The sequence below is a fragment of the Cupressus sempervirens genome, chromosome 10 (assembly GCF_028749045.1).
Source record: "Cupressus sempervirens isolate cs-2001-9-10 chromosome 10, ASM2874904v1, whole genome shotgun sequence".
Taxonomy (NCBI): Eukaryota; Viridiplantae; Streptophyta; class Pinopsida; order Cupressales; family Cupressaceae; genus Cupressus; species Cupressus sempervirens.
In genome coordinates this window covers 789,312,745-789,323,892 of record NC_143127.1, presented here as the reverse complement: position 1 = coordinate 789,323,892, position 11,148 = coordinate 789,312,745, and the positions used below count along the sequence as shown (strand labels likewise).

Below are 11,148 nucleotides of genomic sequence, written 5' to 3'. Positions count from 1 at the left end.
CATTGAGATAACAACATTGAAGTTGTAGAATGAGCAATTGATTAACGACCTAAAAAAGGAAATGGAATTTGGCAAAAGTTTCAATAAACCAAGTGAAGCCATCAAATATTTTGAACAATTAATGAGATCCCCTAAACTTGATAATGATACATCTAGACTGGGATACACAAGTACTAAAGAAGGAGAGTCATTGAAAAGTGTGGAAGAAAGGAGTAAGAAAGGTAAGAACTCCAAACCTACTTGTCATAATTATGGTAAGAAAGGACACACTGCTAATGTGTGCAGGAGTAAGACTATAGATCAAAATTTTAAGCATAAGAACATGGTTCATTGTCATAAGTGCAACAAACAAGGTCATCAAGCACATGAATGCAAAACAAAGACCATGCACACGTAAAGACTTAAAGGATATTGTTATAATTGTCAGAAGTATGGACATAGAGCTTTTGAGTGCCGATCAAAATCTATGTGGCCATCAAATAGGCAAACAAAGGTAAAGAACTATGGCAACTCTTATAACTGGGATTATAATACAAGGTATAGTTGTCATTGTTTTCAAGAGTATGGACATGTTCCTGAGAATTGTATTAAAACGCACTTTAGAAGTGACTACAAAAGGTGGTTGAGTCAAACCACATGTTTTAGTTGTTTGAAGATTGGTCACATCAATCGATATTATCGAACAAGGTCAAAGGCACCAAGTTATGAGTTCAATAAAGGAAAAGGCAGGGCAAATTGTAATGCCCCGCCAAGGGACCCAAAAGAAATAACCTAAAGTTTTACTAAGTTTGGTGACATATTTTTTTAAACATGAAATATAAACCATTCACATCAAACACACAGTAGTGGAAGCAATAAAATACATCAACTATAAGCATACATAACAAGTTACATTCCTTAAGGATCCCATGACGTTGAATTACATATAAATCTAATTAACACTAAGTCTAACAACCACCACATCCACATGAAAGAATAATTATAGAGTCCAAAGTCCATATTATACATTTATTCCAAATGACTCTTGGAAAATTAATTTGGAATGCTCAATCATCCACTGTACATGTCACAGGGTATGAAGGGCTAAAAGAATATACATATGTAGAAATAAAGATACATCATCCTCCTCAAATCCATGTTACAAAGTATAGTAAAATAAATGAAACCATCCACTATACATGATACATCCATCTATCATAAAAGATATAACATCCAACATGAAATACAACTATCCATCATAAAACACAACTAACTAAGTGTGTGGTTCCTCCCAACTGTTAATAGCATCATTAGACCATCATTGGCCCTAGCCATTCCCTGTGCGTAACATCCCAAGCCATTAAATAGATTGTTGGTACTATAGTAATTAGGGACGTCACTCCTAAACATACTACAACATAAGCATAAGGAAATCTAACATACAAGAATACAACATAAGATGATCCTACAAGCACATGACATCACCTATCACATGCTATTCATCAATATGAAGAAATTCATCAATAAATAACATCACTTGAACATGATAAACAAGCATCCCAAGAAGCTCCAGTCATGGTGACTATGATGGATCTCAATGGTAAGAGTAAAAAGCACTATCGCCCGACTGTGTGGAACCTAAATGGCCCACTCCCACCGCATTGAGGAGTTAGTCCCAAGTCCCAAACATGATATCAAACCACATAACACAAGTACTCTCTAAGTCCAAGAAATCTTAAAAGCAATCTAACTCAAAGGTTCCAACATAGATCGACATCTAGACCCAGAGGCACACAAGACACATAGGAATCTACCATGTAAGCGGGCAATTGTCATCACATGAATCATGTAGAAGTTACCCTGGCAGTTAGCATAGGACTCCAGGGTCCTTAGTGATCCCTATGCGGCCATTAGTATCCTCTTGTACTGATAAGGCATACTATGAAATGCAAGGTCGCAACCAAGCATTCTCTCTACTCCCATCCTAGTTTATACTAGCACTTGAGGCATGGGCGAGAACATACAATTATCTTATTAGGTTCATTTTAATCCCCATTTAGTGTAATGCTTTCACTTATTAAAACAACTTACAATGAGTTACCCTAATAGCCACTTAGGGCCCCAACCCCCATTGCAAGCCACTTCCTGATGCTACAAGTAGATAACCTACCGTAGGCTCATTAAAGCACAAATCAATAATCATATAAATCACCTCAGTCCTATACAATTGACTAGAAAGCATCATAAAGAGAATCCATAATAATCACACCAATTCTCCGCGAGCAACTAGAAAGCACCAAAAGATAATCATAATAATCACAATAGTTCTTAATGAGCAACTGAAAGGCATCAAATGATTACTCACAATATCCATCGGTTCTCAATGAGCAACCATAAAGTATCCCAAAATAATACTGATCGAAGACTCCAAAATGGTCAAGTCAAACATGTCACAACATGACATCATCAAGAACAAATCAATCAAATTTCTAATTTGAAAATTTTCTTTTATTTCAAATTCTTCCTAAATAAACAGGCTAAAATTCTTTAATCTACGAAAGGGGGTTTCAAATTGAATTTTCCCTTGATCTCTTTGCACACAGAAGGAATCAACATGCATATTAGGATTTCCAAAAAATTACAAGATTGAAGGATTCATTGTAATGATATATAAACACTCAAATTCACAGTCATGAAGAAGACATAATTTATTTAAATAACATAATTCTAACTGGGTGCATAAAACTCAAGAACCTACCTGGTTCTAATGCTAAATCATGATGCCTAGAAGATCTGTGAAAGAATTCTCTTTTGTCCAAAAACTTCTCTTTGAAAATTTTCCCAAAATTCTACTTCTAAAATTCGCTTCCAAAACTTGTCTCCAAGTTCCTCCAAAATCTTCCCTCAAAAATGAATCCTTCAATTGGTGATAAGGAGTTCTCTCCTCAAATCAGGGCATTAATTGTGTGTTGACCCAAGAGGACTCCTTGCTCCAAGACTTAAACTCTAAATCAACTTTTATTAATCTTTCTTTTATCATTTCCATGCACGTTAATTGCATTATTAAATAACTTTATTAAATTTCCACTTGACTTCATTTTAATTAATTAATTAAATTTAATATCATGCACACATTATGCAACTCTTATTAAATTTACTTGTTGTATCTTATTAATTAATTTATTATATTTTAATCTCGTGCATAAATCATGCAAACTTAAAACTTTTTATTATATTTTCACTTTTTAATTAATTTTTTAAACTTAATTGATTAAATATTTATTAACTTAAATAATAATAATATTTAGCATTAATTTAAAAATGAACTCTAAATATATTATTATTAAATTAAATAAATGTTATCACGTTCTAAAATTTATCCTATAACTTTTATCTTCAAATTTAATTCTTTTATTTAATTAATTTTTCAATTAATTAGATATAATTAATTTTTCAATTAATTAGATATAATTAATTATTAAAATATCATAATAATTTTCCATTAAATTAAATCATTAATTTTAACCTTTTAATTAGACTTAATTAATAGAAAATAGACCAAAGACTCATATAACAAAATACGAAAAACCCATCATAGAAAACCACATACAAAATCAAACTAAAAGGTTATAATCACGAATTGACATCAGTCAACACATTTGGAGGGCACTCAACTCGAATACTTGTCCTAATTTTCAATTAGGACAAATGGCTTAAAGGTTTAGGATTTGGACTTAAGAATTTATCTCCTCTCTTACCATTGAGATAATGCAATAGGGTATGCTCATCCTGGCAATTTAGAAAAGTTGATACCGGATACCTACAACCTACATAAAATCCATGCATGTACATACACAATATATACTAAGCTAAACATGCAATGGTAGGAAGTGGTGCATCGTGTAGATCCTGACTAGCAGGTGACCATGACTCCCTTCCTTAACCACATCAGAAACACCATACATAAAGAAAAAAAATATGCACACCGTACACATGCAAGTATGGGGTAAGTATCCATAAGAAAATACATAGGATAATAAACCATCTAACTAATCATCATCAATAACTGAAAACACTGAATAATCATGAATACATATATGAAATATAGAGTACCAAGTAATCTCATCATATAATCAACTGAATGTAAAACAATATCTGATAATCTGAAAGTAATGCTACTAAACATCGAGCATAAAACTGGCCTAAAAGAATTCAACAATGATAACAAAAATGTGAGCTAGGGGCAGGCACTACATAGATGTTGAAATGTCAAAAATGAAATGAACAAGACATAGAAGAAAAAGGAGGATTGAAACACATCAAGTGGACAAGGGATCACTTCACCCAATGGGTTAGCTGATCACACCTCATCAAACTAAACAATCAAGAGGTATGTGGGACTGATATTTAAAAGTTATATCATACATCAGTTCCAAAAAAGATTTAGTACTGAAAATATTACATAACCATGAACAATGATGCAAGATGTTATTAGGAATCAAGGAAAAATCTTTAAGTTTTTCATGTTACTGCTAAGCATGAAAAGTTTTCTATGGTTTCTAAGTGAAATGCTTGACGATGCTAAGCTAATAGACTAGATAGTTGATGTCAATCTTGTAATGGTTGCCAAATGAATGAAAAGACTAGTGGATGTCGAGTGAGCTAGAAATTGGTTGATGCTGAGCTTACAGCTGTGTAAGCAGTCAACATTAATTGTAGTACTTTAAAGGGGTATTTGATTGATTTTATGCTCATTTTACATAATTCAAAATTGAGAAAGAACAAGGAGAGCTAAAGGCAATCAAAAAATTCCATCCAAAGCAATTACAAAATATTTTGAACAGCTATTTGACATCATTTCGCCAGATTTTACAAGGTATTTATCGATTGTCAAGCTACATTGTTTCTATTTTCATAAACCCTAGTTTTGCATCTTCAAAGGCAAAAGAAGTAGAGGGAAAGGGGTTTTGAATGTTTAGTTGGTCAGCAATGAAGTAAAACAACCTATTTTCAAAGCCATACCAGACATTGCATACAAATAGGATCCCTTTGGTGCGCTATCCATGATACCACTAAAAGTTCTAATGATTCAGGATGTTAGAAGGTGCTACAATTATAAAATTGGGAGTATTGGTGACATGGAAATAAGAGAAGCATATGATAAACTATGTAAAAATGATGTGTTAAGGGAAGAATTTAAAATTATAGAGAAGAAAGGGTTTAACTCTTGCGCTATATTTTCCAATTGTTTTCAAAATTGAATGGATCAAAATTGTTTTGAGTAGGATTCATGATAGTTCACCATGTTTAGACAATGGGCCAATGAAAATCATCAAAAGAATAATCCATAGGGTAAGAGGGTATCCAACCCTAGATTGGCCTAAGACTTTGAGGAGCGAATATAAAGATGTTATTGAGAAGAACATAGGGGTTGTATGGGATAAGAGGGGGATGACAATAGATACCATCATAGATCCTCTGATAGAGTTTAAAGTAAGGGTAATTGCACATAAGTTTTACCAATCAAGCTGATTGAATAGTGTACCCTATATTGCAGTAGATGTAGGTTACAAGATTGTGAAGAAGGATCATACATATGATCTTGTCGAGCTATAGCTACGACAATTGATTGAAAACCTAGGAGCAATAAGGAGAACAAAGAGTGCTCGGTGCAAATTTGGATCTATTTTGATATGTATGTTCTTCTATGTTCAGAACACATTTCCTACATTTGGCACTATGGCATGGAAGAAAAACAAGTCTATGGCAGTTCAAATAGGAGAGTTCATTGAACAATTAGGTGAAAATTTTGAGTTAGTAATGACCAAGAGATTGAGGATTCTAGTATCATTAGTGGAAAAACATTATGATGATGTTTGTTTCCTAGTTGATGTTGACTATACATTTGTTCAAGCAGTAACTCCAAGAGTAAGATAGCTAAGGCCATTAGGATATGAAATTAATGTAGATGAGGCCTTTGCAGCAATAACAACATTACTTGTAGAAGATATAGATAGAAATGCCAAAACATTTGGTAATTGTGAGATGGCCAAGTCTAAGATTACAATAGAACTAAAGATCACTTCTATCATCAAGAAGAAGGAGAAATTAGTAAAGAAGTTGAAAGAAAAATTTGGTGAAGGTGTTGAGCAAGAAAAGGATGAAGAGGAAGAGGATGAAGATGAAGAAGACAATCAGATTCAAGCACCCCTTACATTGACACAAGGAAAGGGTGAAGATTAGCAAGAGGAAGAGACATAAATTGTAGAAGGTGTCGAGGAAGAAGAAGCCAAGGAAGCACCTTCTCTTACTGATAAGAAGAAGAGAAAGGCTAAGGCACAAACAGTCATAAGATCTAAGAAGGTTGCTAAACCTAGCCAACCCAAACCTACAACACCTACCACAAGGGCTAGTGCATGTGTTACGACACAAAAGGCTAAAGAGAAAGCCAAACCTATAGAGCAGGAAGGAGGAGCATTGAAAAGACCAAGGAGAAAGTACATTGCTCAAGTTGAATCTGACGAGGAAAGAACAAAATCTGATGACAATAGCCAATTCCAAGTGGTGAGTCACAATCCATCTTTATAGACAACCTATGTGAGAATGTTAAAAATAATGCAGATTTATTAGGATTTTCTCACATTGATTTTGATAATCTTGGAAAAGTTGAAAAGAATCAAGTGGAGGAGGTAATATATGCGATGATCAAAATTTTTAAGAAAGCTCCACTAGAGATTGCAAACTCTATGCCTAAAATTTTATATGAGAAAGTGGAACAAAAATGACATTATTGTTTGAAATTAGAAAGACAAATTAGAGAGACATCACTTGCTCAAGTTATGCCTAAACTTAGCAAGGAATAAATTTCCAAAGCCATAAAGAAATATGTTGTTAGATTTGTTCCTAAATATAGAGCCTTCAACATATTACAACACAATATAGAAGATGTTGTAAAGAAGACTACATAGATGTGGAAAGTCACATATGGGATAGCTATAGTAAAAGAAGGAGAACAAGAGCCTATTGAGGTTAAAGATGATAAAGAAGATGATAATAATGAAGGCATAGTTGAGGGAGGTACTAAAATGAATATAGATGACCATGCAACAACTAAGAAAGAGCAACAAGAAGAATAGTGTGTACAAGATACACAATTGCCAAATGTCAACCCTCAAAAAACAACAAATGTAAATATTAAAGTAGTTATAGTAAATGATGTTTATGATCTCATTGCTTGGAACATAATTCCCCAATAGAGTAAGATTTGAAAAAATAGTTGATCAATCTACACTATAGGCTAAATTGTGTGACAACCTTGTATTAGTGAGTGTAGATGCAATTCATAAATTAGTAATTGACACTACAAGGGAAGAGGTGAAAACACTATAACCACCTACCATCACCCCCCAAGTCACTAATGTACAACCTTTAGATAAAGTACTAGAAGTTTTATTAGAAAAGGTTGATATAGTTAAACAAGATAAAGTGGAAACTCAAGCCACTACTGATATGCATAGTCAAACAAGTCATATAAATTTATCTGCACCTCCACTAGAAGTTCAAGGTGCAATTCAAGGCATTGTGGTAGAAAAGGACAAGCTTGAAGAGACCAAGTTAACACCTAAGCTGAAGGAGCTTCCAACAATTCAAGCACAAGTAACTTTTCTAGAATCTAGCACTCCTTCTAGTCACACTCTTTAGAAGTAGAGCACAAATGCAACACCTTTACAATTCTTAGTGTCGAGTCCAAGTTCATCAAAGGCAGAAGAGGTAATAACATATGGAGATGTCAGCCTTGATGAAGAAATTGCTTTACCAAAATTTGATTATGTCACAATGACAATAGAGTAGATGGGTATACTTCAAGAAGCCCTGGCTAGAAAAAAAAATCAAGAATTGGTTAGAAGGGAGCATAGGCAGAAGCAAGCTTTGCTTGATATTAAAGACATCTTCCTAGATGCATTCAATGTACCTACTCTAGATGAAACCAAGCCACTTATTGAACAATTGACAAATATAATGGTAAAGGTAAGTGATACAGACCTTGATACTAATACAAAATTATTAGAATGGTCTAAAAAGAAATTTTAAAGTAAAGTGAATGAGAAAATATCAAGTGATATAGCACTTACACAAGTTGCATTGGCAACTAAGATAGAAAGTGTGAAGAAGGTACTTGAGAACATTTTCTCATTATATGCCAAACTATGTAATCCTATACTCTTCACACAAGAGATAAGAAGTCATATTTTGAGCTTGGAAAGTAAAATTAATGCATCAGGTGCAAAATTGCCTATGACTCTAGCTCAAAGTGAGAAACACTTCAGAACCTTATTGCAAACCTAGAGTCAGTTAGTAGCATTATCTGTAGATAAAGCCATCATAAGGGCCAAACTAATTAGCATCTAAACCACATTGACTGCTCAGATGGAGATTTTGCACAAGGAGTTAGGCTATGTAGAAACTCTTATGAAGAAAGACCCCAATCTTTCTACATTAGACGACCTAGTTCACCTTGCTGTCGAGCTAGCTATCCAAATTAAGTCTTTGGAGGTAGCTTGTGACAATTGTGATGTAGCTCTTAAAATTATTCTTGAGGTCCATAAATTTTTCTTGGACAAACACACTATCAGTATATAGCCCATTGACATTAGTGTCGAAAAGGGGGAGATAAAAGAGAGTTAAGCAAAGGGGGAGAAAGTCAGCTTAGCAAAGGGAGAGAAAGAGTATCAACTAAGATAGAGTAAGAGCAGAGCATGGGGGAGCAAGAAAGTAAAAGAGTATCTATTGAGACATATCTACTCAGTAAGAGTATAAGATACAGAACCAGATCTAACAACTCAGGGGGAGTATAAGATTTTGAGGTATAAGATGTTACAAGATTTTGAAATTTTCTACATAAGTCAAAGAATAAGGATATCAATGCATGACCAAGTGTTTTTGACACTCATGTCAAAGGGGGAGATTGTTGATCTCAGATTGGTTTTGACTAATGAGTGTCTACACACTTAAGTCATTTACTTAGTTCATGCCGAACAAGTAGTACATATTGAGCACAACATGTATAAGATAGAGCATGTCGAGTCCATAGTAAGTGATGAGTCACTCATGTGTTGAGTCACTCAAATGCCAAGTAATACAGCAACTGAGCACACAATGCATGTCGAGTCATTCAAATGTTGAGTCATGGTATAGAAATCAATATATGTTGGGCATCAGAGACTTCAAATGCCTAGAAACACAATTTTGTCATAGTTGTTTGAAATGGCACAAACTACTATATAAACCATTTTTGAGCCAACTTAAAGATTGAATTACAATATTTTGGTGATAAGGACAAATCTTAAGTTGGAATCCCTATGAAGGACATGCATCCAATCAAGTAAAGGGAAGGTTTAAGAGACAAAATGGATGAATCATAACTGTTGATTCACACCTGACCCTAAGTCACCAAGGTCTTCTTAAGGAGGACAAACCCTAAACTTCATGTACATGGAAGGAGTGAAGAGAGAAGTTTGCATGCGCAAACAAAGCATTCATGGTGACTACGGAATTGTGATTTGAAATTGCATTGCAGAATCAGTTAAAGGAGAATAGAGGAATGGAAGAGTGAATAACATATAGGCATCTGATCAAGAAGGATCAAGAATACATCAATTTAGAGTGATATGTCATCAAGCAATAGAGTGCTAACCACAGGATCAATACTGAGTCATTCTAACAAGTGAATCAATTAAATCTCTTAATAGAGTAGTCCTAATAGGCTATATCGAAATCCTCTAACAAGGTGCTTACTTAATTGTGAGTTAAAGTCCTTTAGCAAGGCACACTTTTAACAGAGTGTTGATATCCTTTAACAGGGTAAGACCTAATAGTCTTTGTAAGCCTTTAACAGGGCAAATCTTTCACAGGGTAAATCATATCTCATGATCAAACATTGTAACCTTTATTGGATACACTTTATCACGACAGTAGTGAAGATTTATGGGTGTCATCCACACCCCAATTTTACCTTCTCATTGGAGGGTTCCTAGGTAATCATATTTGGTGTCATATATGTGTGAATACTTACTTGTTTACATAATTTAGATGTACATATTTTACATGGTATTTCAATTTACTTATTGAATGTATGAGATGGGTGTGTGGTGAATGTTTTATGGATCAAAGTTAAAACTACTAAGGTTTACCTTTCCTATTGTAATTCCAACTGTTGGTTGAAATTTATGTTCCCATTTCTTGGTGGAATTGTGGGATGCCAAGTTTGTAGACAGGCTTATGTCTATAGATATGCATAGTTTAATTAAAGTCACAGTACTAAATCACTTAAGAAGTACATTTCCAAAAAGTTGAAGATGGAGGCTTTCAATCTTTCAAATAGAAAAATATAGATTCTTATCATTTGTCTAAGTCTCCTCTCATTAGTTTGCATTAGAGTATATCATCGGTATTTTAACTCAAATTATATATTGCTTATTATTTTGGCCATAAATATTAAAGGTAATATGATTGTAATAAGTGAGCTAGGCTTTGTAGAACTAGTTAGACCTCTAGCCCAAGATGATGTTCAATCCATTCAAAGTTATTCCTTCTGTGTGAGATAAGTCTCTTTTAGAAAATTTGTTATACATTGTCTTCTTGGTATGGTAAAAAATTAGGCCCTATGTTGTGGAATATTTGATAGGTGATCTGGGACATTTTGTTCCAAGGTTTCTTGGTGACAGTCTTAGGCTTGTTATTGTTCACTTTGGTATTGTAAGGTAGTTTTTGGTTAGTGTATCTTTCTCAATGCAATTGGTGCTTTTCTAGTTGGCATAGGTAGCATTTTTGTATCCATGGATGTTCAAGGTATTCCCTCTTGGATTCTTGCTGCTCGTTTGGATTGCAAGAGGCTCTATCATTTCTAGTTAGCATTCATCAATGTTAGCTTAAGTGTTGGAATTCTTTAGAACAATTGAGAGGGGGGTGAATTAGTTATCCAAGGTCTAGATGTATTATTAAAACTTTTCATAGCTTAGTGAACCTATAAAACATTTACCATCATGCATGCATCCATAAGATTATGCAATCACTTAAAACTTGTAGGTTACTGTCAAATCAATCTGCAAAAATATAAATATGAAACATAACAGATTCAATAACACACTTGACACAATGATTTACATAGAA

At 33.9% G+C, this 11,148-nt stretch overlaps 1 long non-coding RNA gene across 1 annotated transcript in view; it reads right to left on the bottom strand.

Annotated features, from left to right (window-relative positions):
- Window positions 1-1,186: 1,186 nt before the first annotated feature.
- The window catches only part of LOC149536273 (uncharacterized), a 40,965-nt gene continuing 31,003 nt past the window's right edge, over window positions 1,187-11,148 (bottom strand). The window contains exon 3 of the long non-coding RNA XR_016357254.1: window positions 1,187-1,317. This is a non-coding gene — a long non-coding RNA (uncharacterized LOC149536273). The remainder of the gene's footprint in view (window positions 1,318-11,148) is intronic.